Below are 8,419 nucleotides of genomic sequence, written 5' to 3'. Positions count from 1 at the left end.
TCGTCCGTCCAACTTACTACTGGAAAGGAGGGTTTTTTTTGATTTGACGGCTCATTGGGCATTACTGCGGCGCTTCGATCGGGGTAGTCTACCGTCACTCTACTATGGAGTAATTTAGTGCATGGCTAGTGGACCTAGGTGCTGGCTGTCCCACACAACGGCGAAAGTGAGTAATTTAGTGCATGGCTGGAGGAGGATCCGCACGCTAGAGCGTGTCCACTGTTTTTCTGAATAAAAAAATGATTACAGCAAGCATTTCCACTCTTAAGATGGAGGAGTGCGAAACACGGCAGCCACTTGAACATACACAGTGCTCCTACTACTAGGCATGTGCAGTGGTTCATACGTCAGTACTAGACAATCTTGTTGCTAGTGTAGTAAGATATGACGATAATAAATGATGTTGTGCGCATGTCAACTACTCCTATATGTAACATAGTACCGCTTTTTCGACTGTCCGGTCGAGAATGAACGGTGAGATCAATGTTAACAGAAGTAGGTCTACAGTGCATGGAGAGTACGGTGCTACAGTACTCCATGAAACATGAACCATATGAAGCACGAATAGTGTTAGGCAGGGTGTATCAAAGGTGCACGGAATGGGAGCAAAAGTTCCCTTCTCGACCCACTTTTGGGTGTTTGGCAGATTACATGAAGGGTGCATGACTCCACACTAGTAGGTTAACAAAAATACATGAAGAGGAAACAACTATATTGAGATGAGAATGCAACCAAACACACCCACACGCTTTGTTCTATAGTGACTGATCTGCATCGTCTGAGTTTGATCCAATGGTCATGTTGCACCGAGACATGGACATGCCCATGCAGAGGGCGCCTAAACACCACCGAAGTCCCTCTACTTCTCGAGGTGCACGACGTTGGTGATGCAGGTTGCCACCGCCCGCAGAGCCCGCTCGCGGTCGATGGGAGCCATCTTGTCAAAGACGGCGTCCAATGGCATGAATGGATTCCGGTGACGGAGCCCTAAAAGGATTCGCCCGGCAATGGCGATGGCAGCTCACAACCCCTCCTTGTCCAGCTCAGCCCCCACCATCGCGCGGAGACGCCTCAGCTCCTCGGAGATATAGGTGAAGAAGGAGACCAGGTCAGGAAGCCACATCTTGTTGAAGTCGACCGGGTGGTCGAACGGGTTTAGCCCGACGGCCGACATCGTCGCGCTGGCACGATGGTAGGCATCACGCAGCCGCAACACGTGCGTGGCAACTTGGTTCACCAAGTGGCTGACGCGATCCTGGACCTCGTCACGATCGGCCTGCTCGCGCTCCAGCCGGCTCCCCTGACGGCCTATCGTATCTCCCGCTTTCTGCAACAACGCTGCCGACGCCTCGAGCATCTTTGTGGTGGACGCCTGCCACTTTTGAAGCTCCATGAACTCCCACACATAACGGAGGAGCATGGCACTCCTCTCCTCCTTGATCTCACGGTGCTCCACGTCCTTGGCCCTGAGCTCCGCATCCTTGGCATGGAGCCCCTGTGTCAGGTACCTCACCTCGGACTCCATGATCTGCTGCGCCGCCATGGCACCAGGTAGAAGCAATGGGGAGAGGAAGCAAAGGGGGCGAAACGGCTGAAAGGCAATGCAATCTACGGGAAGGCGGAGGGAGCCAGCCGAGGAGTGGGGAATCTTTTGCTTTTCACCACGGTAAAACACCAGTCGACGACTTCTCACATCAGGGAGCAGTGGGATTTATAGGCGGAGTCATCATGACTAATTGCTGCCACGCCTGCTCCCGTCAATCAAAAAATTAAAAATCCTGCCGCACCTGCTCCTGTCAATCAAAAAATTAAAAATCCTGCCGCACCCAAACACCAGAGCAACACCACGGTGGATATTTAAATTTACCTGCCAGCAAGTAGATAAAAAAGGGGTGAAAAAACAAATGTGGCGGCGGCCTAGCTAATTGGTCGAACTAGCCCAACTAGCTAGCCACCGTGCTTCACTGATGTACTCGGCGGGAAACGTGGCGTTTCATGATTTGACGACACATTTACTTGCTTCAGCGCTACGACCGAGGAGGACCCAGAAAACGCACGGTAGGGCGTCCCACGTCAGGAAGAATATATGCGTGCACCACCCGGGAGGACCCCGAAACCGCGCGGTAGGGTGTGCCACGTCTTGACACGGAGGAAAAATGTGCGTGTAAATATATACTCCCTCCGTCTAGGTGTGTAAGTCATCTTATGAAAATCAAATAATCCTAAAACACTTAGGCGCGGTGCTTTAACTTCTATCCTGTTTCTTGTTTCTTGACATATCAACCAATAAGAGATGAGGGGTTTGCATGCTTTTAATGATTTGAGACTACCAAACACGACATGCAGTGGTTAGTTCATTGCATGCAATGCTATTAATTAGCAAATAAACATTAAGGGCTCTCGTTTTCCCCTCCTCCTTGGTCACAGTGACTTACTCACCTAGATGTAGGGAGTACTGTATCAGACGTCGATAGTAACTCTAGTACCTATGGTTCGACCTTGGGACCCAGCCAGTCGGTCGAAAACACCCCACTAGCCAGACAGCTTCATCATGCAAACGTGGCACGGAGGATAGATGTGGTTAGCTCCGTCTCGACCAGCCACAATATCTCTTGTTCTAGGCGATTCTTCTATTTTCCAAGCTTTTTTTAGTTGTAATAACACCATGGCAAGCTAGCGCCGCTCTTTGTGTGTGCTCGTGCAAAGGTTAGACGATGGAGAGAAGAGAGATTGAGATCGCAGACCTGGGACCCACCAGTAAGTGAGACAATGGTCATGCATGTGTTGACGAGGCACTCCCTCTACTCTACTCAATGTAATACTGTATGAAATCAAGTTATGGGACAAAGCCAACAATGGTTGTTGTTTCAGGCTATCGACTTATGCTTTGTAGTCTAGGTTGCCAGTTCGAATCTCGTCTTTCAGATTTGTTAGGCTTTTGTCCAAATTTGATTAATGACAAGTGGGACCACCGTGTGTTGTTCCGATATTTCAGTGTAGGATGGTTTTTTTGAACAAACACTTTGCGCGGTTAGACAAGTAAAGGCACGAGTTACACGTATTTTGCAAGTTTACGAACAAAAATGACAGCGGCATATAATATCACATCCACCCCACAGCTTAGATACTATGGTGATACGAGTTTTTACACCGTTGGAAGTGAGATCCAATGGCTTGGGAGTAGTCTTTGTAATTATGCGCAATTTCCAAACTCTCCAAAGGTTTTTTTGCAAATAAAACATTCAGCCCTCGTGTGTGCCGCTGCATCTTCGATCCAATGGCTCCCAGTTGCTCATATTAGGTGCTCCCCGTAGCTTAATTACCCGCTACGGTGATATGAGCATCTAGGTCATATGATCAGTGATCAGATGGCACATGCGTAGTACTTGTACTTTCTGCGCATTTCCCAAAATCTATCAGTCGTATATTACAAAAACATTCAAACCTCCTACTGAGGGCCGTTAGATCTCAGTGAACTCGTATCACCATAGAATCTACGGTGCGGGAGCACCTCATATACTCTCGTGCGATAAAACATAAGGTGCTATCGCAGCTTGGATGCTACGGTGATACGAGCTTCGAGGTCTTTTGATCTGAGATCCAATGGCATCTAAGCAGTCTTTGTGCTTGTAAGCAGTGGCCGAACTCTTTTGGGGTTTTTCTGCCAAAAATCATTCGAACCACCGAGGAGGTGTTGGGTCACAAATGCAACATCTCTGAAGAGTTTGTATCACCAAAGCATCTAAGGTGTGGTAGCACATGATATTCTTACATGTAAGAGAATATGATGTCCTCCTTCATCTTAGATGCTACGGTGATACGAGCTTCGAGGTCGTTGGATATGGGATCCAAGGGCATCTGAGTAGTTTTTGTACAAATTGTGTGCAATTCTCAAACTAATCAAGGTTTCTTGTAAAAATATTAAGACACATCTTGTGAGCTGCTATATCTCAGATCTACAAGCTCCAAGCAACTCTTATCAACATATAGCATCTAAGGTATGCGGGCACATGATATTCTCCCGGGGAGGAGGGGTGGGGGGGGGTGCACAACCAATCGGTGGTTGGGAGGGTGGGGACAAATATAATCTAAACAACCCTAAACAGAGCTCCACAATTTTATCTAAGGTCGAGGGGTTGACCCCCGACAATCATAGCTCCGCCTAAACACAACTTTTGCATGTACTATAGTACTAGACTTAATATTCATGTTTTAGTTTCATGTTCATTTTAAATATTGAACTGAGGACCATGCATGTCTTACATTTTACTCCATTCGTTCCTATAAATATTAGTTTTTTTAGAGATTTCAAATGGACTGGCACATACGGATGTATATAGACATATTTTAGAGTCTAGATTCACTTATTTTGCTCCATATGTAGTCACTTGTTGAACTCTCTAAAAGACTAATATTTAGGAATAGAAGGAGTATTTTTGAATTCGTGTCATACATGCATGGTTTGGAAAAATAGATGCACTATACTTATTGGATTGTTGTTGTGTTCGTGCGTGCGTCTCTCTCTCTCTCTCTCTCTCTCTCTCTCTGTGTGTGTGTGTGTGTGGTCATATGCTTGATACATACAAAGTTTTCTCACCTCCATATTGTTCAACTTTTAAATTTGAATTTGCATTGGAAATCTTACTAGGGATACCATGAAATGTGAAATCCACATTGAGATCACTATATCACAAACTCACTCTAATTCAACAACCCGTCATAAATCAATTACCACGTTGATATTAGTATTTGCAAGGAAAATACGGGTATTGTAATACACATAGATTCGTTTGGCACTTTAAAAGGTTCCTTTCGTATTCTCGAATGGTAGGACCCAATGGCGTACCAGCCAGACCTTGGCTCCTGTTGATCCTAAAAAAATAAAAAAACCGGGCTCGTGTCCTTCGGTGGCGTGCGTGGTACGCACATTAGGCAACCCCAACCAGTCGAGCCTCAGCGTTTTAAGTCAAAATATCTCGCAGCTAGAATTCCAGCCCTAGGAAATTCCCCTCATGTCCCCGGTCCAAAATGACTACCGATGAACAACAGTGGGATGCTTTTTTAACTAGACAACGTTACCTACCATGCCGACCACGGTTCAATTCCCTCGGTCACCGCTCGTCAAGGTCACCCGTCAACTGCATTGCCTAGTACTACTACTACTACACCAAGATAAGCACAGAATTGAGCCTGTTTGTTCGTGCCTAGTACTTGAGTTAATATATCAGGCAATGCACTGGTACAAAAGGATTATCCTTTTACTCTGCATATATAACTTGTCTGAAGTCTAACTAAGAAAAATGTTTGACCAAATCCTTTCTTAAGAAATACAACAGGACAGATGTACGGCTTGAAAATTTATTGCATGATGCAGTTTATGTTATTGTTTCGAATCTTGGATCTTAAATTTCAGAAAATCCAAAAGTGAGCATGAATTCTTGAAACTGAGCATGGTCACGTGATATGGCACAAATATTACTTCGTAAGTTTTTTCTTCAATTTGAGACAAGCTGCTTATGACAAGTTGCACAAATGAAGAGCCAAGGTATTTTGGAACAAAGACATGTCATGTTAAAGCGAACGCTTTCACTATTGAAACCCTGGGCATTTACGTGCCGCCATGAGTCCCCGCTTCTCATCGGCAGGTGCCGTCCGAGCAAGCGTGTGACGAGTCGACGAGAGGCATGCGAGCAGACCGCTGCCCTGGCTGATAGGGAGGCGTGCGAGCAGACCGCTGTGCAGGCTCACCGGGAGGCGAGCCCTTTGACCAGGCTCCGCCTCCCACCTTCGTACCAACTGCTCCCACTTTTAATGTCGCCGGCGCCGCAGTTTAAAATCAACCCCGCACTACCCGGTATCGCTACAATCTTCTCTCTTCCTCTCCGATTCTCCTATTGTCTACCTCCAACTAGCCTGACCTAAACGTATGCCATGCCGCATCATGATGGCCTGCCCTTAGTGTTCCAGTTTCCTGAGGAAGACACCCAGCCGGAGTCTCAAGAACATAAGGCGCTTTGCGACGAGCTTGAACTAGCCTTGCAGGAAGATGCCGCGCCTGTCCCCGCTCCCGTTCCGGCTCCCGTCGCCCCGACTACGCCAGCGCCCATCCCCGTGGCATTGATGGGCTGGGAGCCGTACATTGTCGCCGAGCTTGATCCCACGGGGTTCCATGAGGTCCCCGCCGACTTTAACGCGCCCGTGCACCTGCCAGCGCATGCGCCTGCGCGTGCACTGACGCGCACACCCGTGCCGGTGCCCATGCACCTGCCAGCGCATGCGCCTACGTGTGCACTGACATGCGTGCCCGTGCCGGTGCCCATGCACACGAATGTCTCCGCCGCACCGTTGACAGCGCCTGTCCCCGTGCGGGTGCCATTGCCCCCCTCAGCTGCATGGATGGCCGCCGTCGACCGCTTCCTTGCACCAACGTCAGTCGCCTCCTCCCGCCAGTTGACTCGCTCCGAAGTCCAGAACATTTTGGCCTTCCTTGAAGCTAGGCCAACGTCCAGGAGTACGCCAACAACGGCGCAAGACACCGCCGTCGCCGTCGCTCAGTGGCCCGACGACACACAGAGCACGGCAGAGGAGACGCTTCCCACTGCAAGACGCCCCCGCCGCCGCCGCTGCGTAATCTAAATTTGCCATGAAAAAAGTTCGGATTGCCATGCTTAAAATCCGAACGTTTATCATTTCCGCTTATTTTATATTGATCATCGTATAATTTAAAGTCGGAGTCAGACTGAACAAAATCTATGGTTTGATCGATTGAATGTTCTGCTAGATCCATATCAAATTAAATATAAAACGTTATCAAGCCATATGTATTATTTGTCATCCAACGACCTAGACTGGTTCAATGTCGAGCGCTCAACACGTTTAGTGTGTAGTTAATTTCATGCTAAAAATAGTGCTAATCACATAATAACACGCAAATAATATCCTACTTAATATCCGCATGCACTTAATATACTTCCAAATTAACGTGCATTGCACGTACACACTGACTAGTGCTGCTAGTACGTGAAACTGGTGTCGTGACTTGTGAACGCGTCCAGATATGGTCAACGACAACATCGCCCGTGAGTTCTTTGTGTTTTCCCGTGCGTCTAAACGCAGAAGGGGAGGAGAGAGAGAGAGAGCACACATGGAACCCACCAGTAAGTGAAGGCAAATAGTACTAAAAATAATATTACATGTTATCCATGTGGTAATATAAAAACATTATGTGAACAAAGGGGGTACAACAAACATGGATGTTCTACGTATGTTGCCTATTGACGTGCGGCTTGAAGGCCCGGTCGCATGTTCGATCCTCGTCCTTTATTTTTTAATTTGTATATGGGTCCAAATTTGTTTCATGACATGTGGGCCCCTCGGTGTGTAGTTTGTAGCACTTTAATTTGTGGGTCGAAATTTGTTCCATTCCAAGTGGACTATAGGTGTGTAGTTTTGTAGCTTATTTATAATAATTAAAGAGAACAACATAGTTTTTTGCAATAATACCATGATGCGACGTTGAGGCGAGAAAGGACGTGCGAGAGAGTGATGACCGAGCCAGAGGGAAATCATCTAGGGGAGTTGTGGGGGTTGCAACGGTGTTTGGAGTAGTTGTGGGCCGAATGCTACGAAAATATAATCTAAACCGACCGGAATAAATGCCTACACAAATTAATCCAAGGTTGGAGTGCCCCTCGCAATGTAAATAGCTCTGGCTTTGTGAGGGATGGAGAGGTAGTAGCTTCAGTGCGTGGAAGATATGGTGTGAGAAAGCGAGGTCAATCGAGAGACATATAGATAGAGAGACAATGTGAGTGTGGTCCAACATTCATGGAACAGATATATATATCCTCTGGAGAGATATTGTCCGATTGAGCTTTTGGCAAGGGTGAGGGCTGTAAGATAGATCTTGAGAGATGATCCAGTCATAGACGTGTAGATATATTTTGTGCCTGGGAGGAAGCAAGGTCAACCGATCACATAGGGTCGCCGTGCGATCGAAAGAGTGAGACGGATTGGAGAGAGTGACCTAGATAGACAATGTGCGTGATAGAGTATACAATGTGAATAGGTCGAATTGGGCTCAAACATGGTGATATATCGTTTTTGTCCGAGAAAGAGCAAGGTCAATCGAGACATACACACACACACACACAGAGAGAGAGAGAGAGAGATTGAGTGAGCATGGCCCGCCATGAGGTCGAAAGAGTGGCGGCGGCTTGGATGGACTGACCTAGATAGACAATCTGCATGAGAGAGTATAGAGTGTGTCGATCGAGGCCCGAACAGGGAGATGTATCATTTGTGTCTGTGAAAGAAAAAAAGGTTAAACGAGACTAAGATAAAGAGAGCAAGATTGAGCGAGTGTGGCCCGCCGTGCGGAACAAAGAGTGAGACAGTCTCGAGGGAGTGACCTAGATAT

The sequence above is a fragment of the Triticum dicoccoides genome, chromosome 3B (genome assembly GCF_002162155.2).
Source record: "Triticum dicoccoides isolate Atlit2015 ecotype Zavitan chromosome 3B, WEW_v2.0, whole genome shotgun sequence".
In the NCBI taxonomy this organism is placed as follows: domain Eukaryota; kingdom Viridiplantae; phylum Streptophyta; class Magnoliopsida; order Poales; family Poaceae; genus Triticum; species Triticum dicoccoides.
This window is presented reverse-complemented; position numbering follows the sequence as displayed.